Genomic DNA, 12,438 nt, shown 5'->3' with positions numbered 1-12,438 from the left:
TCGCAGTCCAAGGAGGCGGTGAGAAAGGAAACCCAAGCCCCCGAGAGCCCAGGGGATCCGGGGAACTTCCTGGAGGAGGAAGCCATGCGGGTAAGTCGGAAGCAGGCAGGCCGAGGGCAGCCTGTGAGCGTGGGGGGTCTCGGGCATGTGGCTGGCCGTGAGGGGAGGGCCTGTTGGTAGCCGGGACGTCCTCGGGGAGGTGATGGCCGCAGGCGAGGCTGTGAGAATGGCCTCGCCCCGTGTGTGTGGGAGGTCAGTCTCCCTGGCCCGGGGCAGGAGGACACGCGGGAGGGAGGGGTGGCTGGGCTGTGGAGGCCGGTTCGGAGCTGGTGTAGTGACTCAGGCAAAGGACGAGCTTGGAAGAATATGCACGTCGCTCACTGACTGACGGGTGATGGGGGAGGGCGGAAGCATGAGGGACGGAGGCCCCTGTCCGCACGGAGGCCTGGACCCCCAGGAGCAGAGCAGGAAGACGGGGTGACTTGAGACAGACAGTGAGACGGAGGAGGCGGGGAGATGTCAGAGAAACGGGCCTCAGGCCAGGGCGGGCGGGGAGGCCTGAGTCGTTGGCATGAGTTTGGATGAGAAGGTGAAACAGAGCTCGAGGCTCAGTACTAGACTCGAGTTCAGTTTTTTAATTGTTCAGAGTTTTTTAATATATCTTTATTGATTTTTTTTTTTTAAGAGAAAGAGAGGAAGAGGGAGAAGGAGAGAACAGATGTGAGAACAGAACGTAGATCAGCTGCCTCCTGCAGACCCCCTACTGGGGATCGATCCTGCGACCCAGGCATGTGCCCTGCACAGGACGATGTCCATCCAGCTGGGACACACGGGCCAGGGCTCACGTTCGATTCTTTTTTCTTTTCTTTTTTTAATATATTTTATTGATTTTCTACAGAGAGGAAGGGAGAGGGACAGAGAGTTAGAAACAATGAGAGAGAAACATCGACCAGCTGCCTCCTGCACACCTCCCACTGGGGATGTGCCCACAACCAAGGTATATGCCCTTGACCGGAATCGAACCTGGGACCCTTCAGTCTGAAGTCCGACTCTCTATCCACTAAGCCAAACCAGGTTTCGGCTCAAGTTCGATTCCTGATCCCGGGACAGGAACATGCCAGTCAGGAAAACACATGTGACTTCACCCAGAGCCTCGGCAGCTGTGGGGGTGGCAGGGCAGGCGTGCAGGGCAGGAGGAGGTCACTCCCCGAGCTTGAGTGAGGAGTCCCACAGGAATTCCAGCTCCTTCTAGAATGTTCCATCCCAGATCCTGGCCTTCAGGAGCAGAATTTAGAAGCAGGACAACAGGAGAGTTGTGTTTCACCAAAAGCAGGCCTTTGCAGGGACAAGGCTGTGCTTGCCTCCGTCCCACTGCAGAGAAAACCCCGGCCACACTCCGGAACCCTGACACCACACGGGACGGCAGCCCCGCCCTGGCCACTGCGCAGACCGGGGCCCTGGCTCAGGGTTCCCGTGGCTCCTCACCCAGAGGAGTGGGGCTCCCCAGGGCCTTCTCCAGGGACACATGGATGGACAAACACATCAGGCCTGAGCCCCAGGAGATGCCGCTCAGAGGCCACAGCTGTGCAGCCTCCAAACCCCCTTCAGGAGCCTGAGTTCCAGGGTCAGGACCTTCCACCTGCTCCGGATCCCCACCTCCCAGACCCGCCAACGAGCTCACAAGCGCCCCATCCCTGCTCTGACCTCAGTGTGCACATGGCCTCCCCCGCTCCCCGCCAGGGCTGGTTAAACTGTAGCTCCTGACTCAGCAGGTGTGGGTGGGGCCAGGATTCTGCATTCCTGCCGCACCGAATCACCTGTGTGGGGCTGACCTTTGAGGACAGGGTGGAGCGCCAGTTTGCATGTTCGAATTGGCCGGGGAGGGATACCACCTCCAACAGGTGAGCACCAGCCAGGCAGGGACAGGAGGGAGGGCCATTCAAGCCCAGGAGGGCCATGACCTGCGAGTGACAGCCCAGCGCCTGGGCCGGGCCCTCCCTCCCAAGAGTCACGAGCAACTGTCCTGAGTGGGGCCGGGAATGGGGGTTCTCATGTACGACCACGTTTCAGGACCTCTGTTTTAAAAAGACATTGGGCAAATCCTGCCGACGCTAGATCCTGTGGGCACTCTAGAGGCCGGACCCCCCTCAGGCCTGGGAATCTCGTCCCTCGCAGGAACATCTGCGAGTTCTGAGTGAGGACCGTGTCCTCAGTTCTCTCTCTCACTGGAGTCTCACCTCAGCCTGGGATGTAGGTGTCACTCTTCCGTCATCCTCGCCCCTCCCGGACAGATGAGGACAGCGAAGACTTGCTCTAGAAACCTCACTCACTCCCTGGGCCTTTCCTTTCTCTGCTGCCCCTCCTCTCACGTCCCCGCCCCCCACAAACAGCGCACCTCAGGGAGGGGTGGGGGTGGACCGCTAGGCCTGGTCATGGAAGCGGTGAGGCGTAAGGTGGCAGTGCCCTCGGGGACACACACATTCCTCAGCCGGCAGGCTGGGCTAAATGCAGGCAGGGGCACGGCACCTGCAGGCCGGGCCCCTCCCGGCGGCGCCTCCCGTGCGGCAGCACAAGCTGAGCCCTGTGTGAGATTCTAGGTCGGCAGGGAGTGACCTAATTAAACACGGGGCTTATTCTTAGACGAGGAGCGCAATTAAGTCCCCGGGCAGCCGCAGCGCAAAGGCACAGCCCTAGAAGTGACCGAAATAATTCCTATTTTGAAGTAGCAGTTATTTACTTCTGATTATAAAAGTAGTTCATGTTCATCATAGAACATGTGGAAATATAGGAAAAAGTGCTGCCCAGAGATAACCACTATTTTTGCTTCTTTCTTCTCACTCTTTTATACGTATTTACAGGTTTGACAGTGGGAGGAAATGCTTAGTCACATGATGTGAGTGAAAGATGCAAGTATCAACAGCACATGCTGCTCTTGTTATCTAAATTAGGATTGTCATCCAGATAGAATTCCGAATCCTGTGTATCTCACGCACTACTAAAACATTTTCCCCATCACGTTAATCATTCAGCTACTGCATCGGTATCCATCATCTAGAATAATGTGCACACACTGATGGGGCATTTACATTGCTTCCAGTTTTTCAAAGAACTCCACAATAACTTCCTGTATATCTCTGATTATTTTCTTGGGCTAGAGTTTCAGAGGTAAAAATTATCAGTTCTCTTGTTATCCATTGCCAAATGGCTTCCCAAATATTCAAAGCAATTGGCACTGCCACTGGCAAGTATGGGATATCGTAGTGCCTGTGACATGTCTTGATCCTGAAATAATAACCAGAACTTTTTTTTTATCAGTTGGTGGTAGATCCAGAGGCCACGGTTTATAGGCACTGATGCCGCAGAGCCACCTGGGACTTTGTGCCTGAGCAAGTCAGCTTCTATTAGGTTAGGCTGCTGTAACAAACATCCCTGGAATTTTAGGGCTTACAACAAGCAAGTTTCGTCTCTCACCCACGTTACTCAGAAGATGCGGATCAACTGAGCCTTTATTCCGAAGGTCTTCTTGTTCTGGAACCCAGGCTGAAGGCACAGCCCCCGTCTCCATTCTCATGGTCAAGGACCAAGAGACAGAGCAGAGCTCACCTGGCTGTTCAGAAAAAGCAAAAGAAAAGCCTTATGTGGAATATGCTACCAATTGTTTGGAAAAGCAGAAAATACATATACATACACATACTACATATAGTGTATGCTCACATGTGCCTAAAATATTTCAAAAAACTTGATAAGCAGCTGGTGACGGTGGCTTTTAGGAAAGTGAATTATGGGAATGATGGTGGGGAGAGGCTTGTTTTTCACTATATTCTCCTTTGTACAGATTGGGGTTTTTTTCCCTTTGTGTTTATATTGCCTTTTCCAAACAAAACAAAAAAAAAATTTTTTTTAATTAAAATTTTTAAGAAGGACCCTTTCCCAATCCTTTCTCACTCAGGTCACAGCGTCTTCCTCCACTGCTCCCTCCCAGGGACATGCCCTGGTTCCCACACAGAGAGCCTTACAAAGCAGACTTTCCGGGAAACCCAGAACAAATAGCAACAGTTACAAAGCAAAAAGAAAAAAAGTTCATCCTCCAGCCATGCTTTGTAGCCTCCCAAATGAGCGCCTCGGAGTGAGCTGGGATCCAAAGGCAGGGGCGGTTCTCCTGCGTGAGTCAGGAGTCGGCTCCTGAGAGGGGGAGGGGAACCAGGGAGAAAAGGAGGAGAGCCAAGGACACTGGTGGCCCCCGAAACAGGGCCCTTGGACACATGTTATGTACTGACTGGACACATGTTAATAACTGACAAGATTTGTATGAAAGAAACTGCAGTTTTCTTTCATACAATGGGCTGCCTCCCTGCCCCCAGCTTCCAGGGCCCCTCCTCTGCACCCTCACATCCCCACGTTTGCTCCCTGCCCCCTGCAAGCTTGTGTGAGCAGGTCCTTTTGAGTTTAGAGGAACCTGAAGGGCTAGCTTCACCGTCTGGATGAGAGGAACAGGGACGGCACCCGTGGGAACAGGAGCTAAAGTCACAGATACCATAAGAGCGCAGTCACCAGGAAGGGATGGGTCCTGGGAGCTCTTCAATTTCTAGATGCCACGGGATCCGGAGCGTGAACCACACCTGTGTCTGCACAGGCCTGAAGCTTGGTGTTGACTGGGTTACACGAGCAAAGCCGCTGAGCAAAGAACGTAGCCGAGACAGTGGCGATGGAGAGGGCGGTGAAAGTGTGAGCAGCAAAATAAAAAATATTGACCCAGCTGGGACCGGTTTGGCTCAGTGGATAGAGCGTCGGCCTGCAGACTGAAAGGTCCCGGGTTCGATTCCGGGCAAGGGCATGTACCTTGGTTGCGGGCATATCCCCAGTAGGGGGTGTGCAAGAGGCAGCTGATCAATGACTCTCTCTCATCGATGTTTCTAACTCTCTATCCCTCTCTCTTCCTCTCTGTGGAAAATCAATATATATATATATATATATATATATATATATATATATATATATATATATTGAATATAAAAATATTGACCCAGGCCGAAACCGGTTTGGCTCAATGGATAGAGCGTCGGCTTGGGGACTGAAGGGTCCCGGGTTCGATTCCGGTCAAGGGCATGTACCTTGGTTGCGGGCATGTCCCCAGTAGGGGGTGTGCAAGAGGCAGCTGATCGATGACTCTCTCTCATTGATGTTTCTAACTCTCTATCTCTCTCCCTTCCTCTCTGTACAAAATCAATAAAATATATATTTTTTTAAAATATTGACCCAAAGAGTCAGTAAATATCCACAAATTCCTACTGGATAAATGACTTCATAAATAAACCGGAGGGAAGGGACAGCTCTTCCTTATGGAAGAATTCCAATTAATAAATGTAGATGTAATGAGGGAAATAGGAAATCCCACAGGTTTAATTAAAGTCCAGTGCTTAGTTTAACACTCTGCTTCACTACCTCATAATTCTTTTTTTTTTAATACTAATAAAATAAACATTTTATTAATGAAAGCCTGAAAAAAAAACATGTACTCCAAAACAAAAGGGACTAATGCTGAATAAAAAACCTTCAAATAATTTGCACCATGATACAATTTTTTAAACTTTTTAAAAATTTTTTTAATTGAATTATTATCTTTGTACATATACCATTGCCCCCCTCCCATACATGCCAATTTTTTAAACTTTATATATATATATATATATATATATATATATATATATATGTGTGTGTGTGTGTGTGTGTGTGTGTGTGTGTGTGTGTATATATATATATATATATATATATATATATATATATATATATATAATGCAAATTAGGCTGGGACACATACTGGGTCATGACCAGAAAGGAGGAGGTTGCATGTGCAGGGGAGGCTGGAGCGAGCGGAGATGGAGACAGAGACAGAGCCTTCCTAAGCCAGCCCCGGAACAGACACAGGCAGGGGGCCCGGGGACGCTGTGAGTCAGGTGTGGATCCGGCCCCCCATGGAGTGCCTCCTCGCATGGCGGGAGGCAAGGTGCCTCTTCACCGGTTTCAATCGTGTGCTGGGCCTCTAGCATATACATAAAGCTATATTATAATTACAAAGCTTTGAACCATTAGAGTGCTAACAATACTTTTTCATACAAAGAAACTTAAGAGTAGTAAAATATCCTATCTAATAAAGAGGGAATATGCTAATTGAGCCGCATGCCATCACAAAGATGGCAGTACCCACAGCCAATAAGGAGGGGATATGCTAATTGACTGCCCCACCCTCAAAGATGGCAGGGCCCACAGCTACAAGGTGGCAGCGCCCAGTCCCCTCAGCCCTGCCAGGGCAGCAGGTGTGTAGCAAGATAGGGCCTGCCCCAGGCAGGCCCAGCAGCTCTGCGTGCCTGCTTCCGGAGTCCCCCAGTCCTCTCAGTCCCCAGCCTCCCAGGACTGGCCCGAGGCACAGGCAAGCCTGGGATGGTGGCTGCCCAGCCACCCAGGGCTGCCTGAGGCTGAGGTAACCAGAGCCAGTCGAGGCTTGCACTGCCAGCAGTGGCAGCAGCAGAGGTGTGATGGGGTGTCACCTTCCCTTGATCGCCAGGTTATCTCCCGCCCCTGAGGGCTCCCAGACTATGAGAGGGGGCAGGCTGGGCTGAGGGACCCCCACTCCAGTACATGAATTTTCATGTACCAGGCCTCTAATGAATACATAAGATTATTTTTGGTCCATTTCGGGGGGGGGGGGGGAAACTAAGTTGGGGGTGTGTCTTTTTACATGCCTCCAAGCACAAAAATAGAATATAAGACGATAACTGCAACATTCTTGGTGTTTTTCCTTGTAATTCTTTAAATGTCACCAGTCATAATAGCAATGAACTCCTCTTCATTTATTTCTCCATCACCATCTTTATCAAATTCTTCTATCATAGCCTGAAGTTCTTCATGACTCATGTTTTCACCCAATTCTCTGGCAACTTGTCGCAAATTCCTCAGGTTTATTTTATCTGAATCATCATCACCAAATAGTTTAAATGCCTTCAGTATTTCCTCATGTGGATATCTTTCCAATATCCAGTCTCTCACAACTTTGTTAAAATCTTCAAAGGTGATTTTCCCTGTGGCTTCTCTGTCTTAATCTTTAAGAATCTTCAGTACCTCAGCTTTTTTTTTTTACATCAGACCCCAAGGCTCTCATTGCCACCTTTAATTCATGATAAACTATTGCTTCATCTTTATCCGTCTCGATTAGTTCAAAAGCATCTTTAATTTCTTGTTTCTCTTTTGTTTTCCCCTCTTTGTTTTGTTTACAAGTTCACTTCTCAGAGCTGAACTCATTTTCTCTTCGGACAGAGACATTCCTCTCAAGAACGACTTTAACGCCCACTCAGGGGAGCACCGCTACCTGGTAATTCTTTTTTTTGTTTTGTTTTGTTTTGTTTTGTGTTTTTTGGGGGGGTTTTTTTGTGTTGTTTTTTTTTTTAAATATATTTTATTGATTTTTCACAGAGAGGGATAGAGAGTTAGAAACATCGATGAGAGAGAATCGTTGATCAGCTGCCTCTTGCACACCCCCTACTGGGGATGTGCCCGCAACCAAGGTACATGCCCTTGCCCGGAATCGAACCCGGGACCTTTCAGTCCGCAGGCCGACACTCTATCCACTGAACCAAACCGGTCCCGGCCTGGTAATTCTTAATTTCTGGAAAAGGGGCCCTGCTTTTTCGTTTTGCTCTGAGCCCCACAAACTATGCAGCTGGTCCTGGCTGTGAACAGGTGAAAGTTGGAGGAAAAGCAGGATATGTGCCCAGCCTTAAACACTTGTCAGTTAAAAGAGGGGAATAGTAACTTTGCCTGCAGACATCAGGTGAACACCAAATTAGCCAAGTGGCCAGTGTCAATAACAGGTGCCCCATGTGATGGGCTGAGAAAGCAAATCATTTCTGTGTTATCCTCCCCAGAATGATAACACAGACATGCTCCCATTGAGGGACATTCCATAAAATACCAGACTATGACTGTTAAACATTGTCAAGGTCATGAGGACAAGAAAAGACTAAGAAACTGTCACCAATGGAAAAAGATAAGGCAAACTAAATGCAAAATGGGATCCCCAATTTGATCCTGGGACAGAAAAAAAAGAGGATTGGCTGAGAAAACCAGGGCAATGCGAATATAATCCACAGGTTTGTTAACAGTACTCAGTCAATATCAGCTTTCTGGTTTTGTTATGAAAGGTGTTATCGCAAGGGGAAGTCTGAAATTATTTCAAAATTTTTTAAAACTTGAAAGCAATGAAGTGGCCAAAGGCCTGCCCAGTTTTATTGGGGCTACTGCCCATGGCTCTCCATCTGTGAGAAAGACACACTGCAGCAGTGGGAAACACAAGAAGAATGTGAAAGGCTGCTATCAGAAATGGATGTCTGCCTACATTTTTCCCTTCCCCTCTTCTGCCCCCACAGGCATGCATCTCCCAAACTCTAAGGGTCCCCACTTGCAACCAGTGGAGGAATGAGCAGTGGTAGTCAAAGGGCTGACCCCCTGAACCTGTCCCTAAGGCCCCCTTTCCTCTGACTCTCCAGGGAGCTGACCACAGCCCCTCTGGGCTCACTTCTTCCCTCTAATTTCTAGAGAACCAGAGCAGCCCGCTCAGTCTCTCTCCTGTCGCTTCTTCTGTCCCAGGCCCTTCCTTGTGTCACTGTCCCAGCTTTAATTAACGTGCTCTCAACGTCACCTGGACTCGTGTTGTGAAATCTTTCCTGCATGAAGTCAAGAATCCATGCACTATTGGCTGGCCCAAGGCAGACCTACTCCACCCCAGGCAGGTCCCTTTTCCAGGAACATTCTCTGATGGCCCAGATAGGACCTTGTTCCCTGAGCCTGCAGAGTCCCGCTGGCTCCCTTCTCCTACGTCCTTAATTGGGAACCTCACCACTAGCAACTGGCGCTATTTCTCCAGCAGCATCACCGGAACATATGGTGCTGAGACTCGGGGCACCTGACCACCCTTCTCAGACACAGAAAGCCAGTTTCTCATTGTGGTTTTATCAGCCCAGACTTAGACAGGGATGTCATGTGTAGAGAGACAGGCCTAGACTCCGGATGTCACCGGCAAGCTCTAAGGAACGGAGCCTGACTCGGAAGCTGATGAGGGCCCCCTGGGGAGCGGCTGGGACCTTGCTTATCCACAGGGGTCACGCTCTCTTTCCAGGTCTCACTTGCAGAGCCCACCTGCATCGCCACCTCCTGAAAGGAGACTCGACAATGTAACTGAACGACTTATTCTCTGGACGAAATAATTGTGTCAGTGAGATATGGGGCAATTACCAACTTCGCTTCTGGATACAACAATTCCATGTCAAGATGAGAATGCTTTGGGGATCCTGGCCCACACCCCTTTAGAAGGATGAGATAATGGCCTCTCTGTTCCTGCTCACCCCTGAACTTATCTCCCAGGACCCCAGGCTCTGTCTCCCTTAGATCAGGAAGAAGACCCTTATCAGCAGAAAGCAGTTACTGAAGACAGAGCCCTTCCCCCCCTTCCTTCATCACCCCTAAAAGATTTCAGAGATTGCCTTAGCTGGTTTGACTCAGTGAATAGAGCATCGGCCTGAGGACTGAAGGGTCCCAGGTTTAATTCTGATCAAGGGCACATGCCAGGTTGCAGGCTTGATCCCCAGTGTGGGGTGTGCAGGAGGCAGCCAATCAATCATCTCCTCTCATCATTGATGTTTCTATCTCTCTCTCCCTCTCCCTTCCTCTCTGAAATCAATAAAAAAATGTATTTAAAAAAAGATTTCAGGAATGGAAATCTCTGAGGGAGGAATGAAGCAGGAGAGTAAGACGCTAGGAACATCCCTTGGCAAGTGGGGTGGGGAGACTAAGACAGCTAAGCAAACTGGCTCAGAAATTTACAGCTACATACAGAAGGTCACTGAACAGAAAGCTCTGTTGAACTAGCAACAGGTAAAACTGGCCCAGGACACACACACACACACACACACACACACACACACACAGTGGCCTTTCCTCCCTGGTATGTTGCTGGTCATGCAGTTTAGACGCATGACCTCTCCGCCCTAGAGATAACATCTAGGCCTCAATTGTATTTCAGCTCCAGGTCCAGAAAAGCAGCAAAACCAGGTGGGCAACACCAGGCCCAGCTGCAATGCCTAGTGACCCTCTGCCCTGGTGCTGACCAACCAGTGGAGACCACAACCCTGAAAGGGCACCTGGGAAAGCTCAGGAATGTTCTATTGAGATCCTTCCCAAAACCTCCCCGAGACGCCCAGCGTTTAAAACCCTAAGACCAAGTGTGCCTGCTCTCCGCCTCCCAAGAGCAGGCCTGCACCTTTCCCTCCCTGTCTCCTTCCCCACGGGAGGCATCTCCTAACTCACGGGACACCCACTGACCTGCAGCCAGGGGGCAATGGGCCGGCAGCTCCTCCTGGGCTTACCCCCAGCCTGTCTCCAAGGCCCCTTTTCTCTGACCGTCCAGGGAGCTGATAGCAGCCCCACCTTGGCTCATTCTTTCCCGTAACATTTCTAGAGAAAGCAGCCCTGCCTAGCTTGCTGTTGCTTCTTCTATCCCAGGCCCTTCCAGGTTTCACTGTCCCCAATTTTAATAAATGTACTCTCAAACCTCCCCCTCCCCCCATACACACACACACACACACACACACACACACACAGAATAGGATAAAAAAGCAGGCTCCAAATCTGATTGACAAAACAACAGCAGCATTTCAATAAGGAAAGACACCTCCTACTGCATACTCCGCTCCTCCACCTGCCAGGGCAATAACCCTGCTTCCCCGTCTCCCAGGTCCTCCTCGCCCTGGTATGATGCCAGCACCCATATGTAGGGGCCCGTGATGACAATGGGCCCTCCTCCTCCTGGGTGATGCCAGGGGACCCGCTTCTGGAATGAGGCCACACCCATGCCAATGATGTCTGGGCCCCGATGTTCAGACCTCCCACCCATCCCATGATGGTACCCACTGGCCCAGGAATGTCTCAACCAGACAGATGAGGATAGAGGGAGCCTCTTTCTTTTATTTCCTTTTCTTTCCTTTTCTTTTCTTTTCTTTTCTTGAGACAGAAGAAGGGAGGAAGAGAAGGTGAGAGAGAGAGAGAGACTGAGAGATAGGGAAACATAGATTTGTCGTTTCCACTTATTTATGCATTCATTGGTCGCTTCTTGAATGTACCCTGACTGGGGATCAAACCCACAACCTTGATGTATGGGGATGATGCTCTTACCAACTGAGCTACCCAGCCAGGGGGAGCCTCTTTCTATCCACTCACGTTACTTGTTCTCCTTCCCAGGAAAGCGTGGTGCTGGGACTCTGGGTGCTTTCTAACAGCCTAACAAGGAAGACTCACCGCCTCTGTGGATCAAAGAGATCAATAGTGTGTGTGTGAGAGGCTCCTGTGCAGAAGTGGCTGCTAGGCTGGTTCTGTTTCTTTAGTGCTGCTGTTTTCATTTTAGCCTGGTCAGCCACTAGGAGCCCATCTTAGTAGGTGTCTTTCCCCCCCCCTTAGGATTCACAATTATGAAATATGAAATTAAAATGATAAATTCTTTCAGTTAATAAAATAAAAGTAAAAGCAATGACAATTAAAAACCAATGATAAAGTGCACCACACGTAAAACCAAAGACTTGACAGAATGCAGGGAAGGAGGCTTGCAACGCGACACAGGCAAAGGTCAAATCTCCCCAATAGTCTCTAGAAGAATGTGAATAACGCAGTAAGAGAAAAAGGAAGAAATCATTCAAAGAAAAGAATACAATGGCTCTTCTTTAAAAATATATATATTTAATTGATTTTTTTACAGAGAGGAAGGGAGAGGAATAGAGCTAGAAACATCTATGAGAGAGAGACATTGATCAGTTGCCTCCTGCACAGTCCCTACTGGGGATGTGCCCGCAACCCATGTACATGTCCTTGACCGGAATCGAACCTGGGACCTTTCAGTCCGCAGACCAATGCTCTATCCACTGAGCCAAACCGGTTTTGGCAAATGGCTCTTAAATGTATAAGAATGCCATCAAACTCATATGAGAAATGCAAATTAAAACTGCAGATAACAATTTTCACCTATCAGGTTGGCAAAAATCCAACGGGTGGATAATACACAGTTAGAAAGGCTGTAGGCAGAGGAATTTTCACACGATCATTATAATAGTGTAAATTGGCACAACCCCTTTAGGAAGGCATTTTGGCAGCATCTGTCAGAATTAAGACAAATCCTTTGACCCAACAGTTCCACTTGTTCACTTCAGATTGACTTGTACATACCCAAAATGACCCTGTGCACTAGTATGTTCATTGCAACCCTGTTTGTAATAGTAAAGTGGATAGAACTCATCAATACTCATCAATGAAGGACTGGTGAAATAAATAAGGTCCCTCCACAAGGGAACATCTTGCACATACACAACCATGAAAAAGAATGAGGACATTCTCCACCTACTA

The 12,438-nt window shown here is 49.1% G+C and overlaps 1 long non-coding RNA gene and 1 pseudogene across 2 annotated transcripts; both read right to left on the bottom strand.

Moving 5' to 3' along the window:
- Window positions 1-564: 564 nt before the first annotated feature.
- LOC311631442 lies at window positions 565-11,286 on the bottom strand. The gene is made up of 3 exons (XR_014796588.1): window positions 11,266-11,286; window positions 1,024-3,607; window positions 565-892 (listed from the first exon to the last, which is right to left on the bottom strand). It is a non-coding gene; the product is annotated as an uncharacterized lncRNA (long non-coding RNA).
- Window positions 5,841-7,338, bottom strand: LOC311631440 (centrin-3-like; annotated as a pseudogene). Its single transcript has one exon. The product of its transcript is annotated as a centrin-3-like (transcript).
- Window positions 11,287-12,438: the final 1,152 nt, after the last annotated feature.

The sequence above is a fragment of the Pipistrellus hanaki genome (assembly GCF_964339955.1).
Source record: "Pipistrellus hanaki genome assembly, chromosome: 12".
Classification (NCBI taxonomy): Eukaryota; Metazoa; Chordata; class Mammalia; order Chiroptera; family Vespertilionidae; genus Pipistrellus; species Pipistrellus hanaki.
This window is presented reverse-complemented; position numbering and strand designations above follow the sequence as displayed.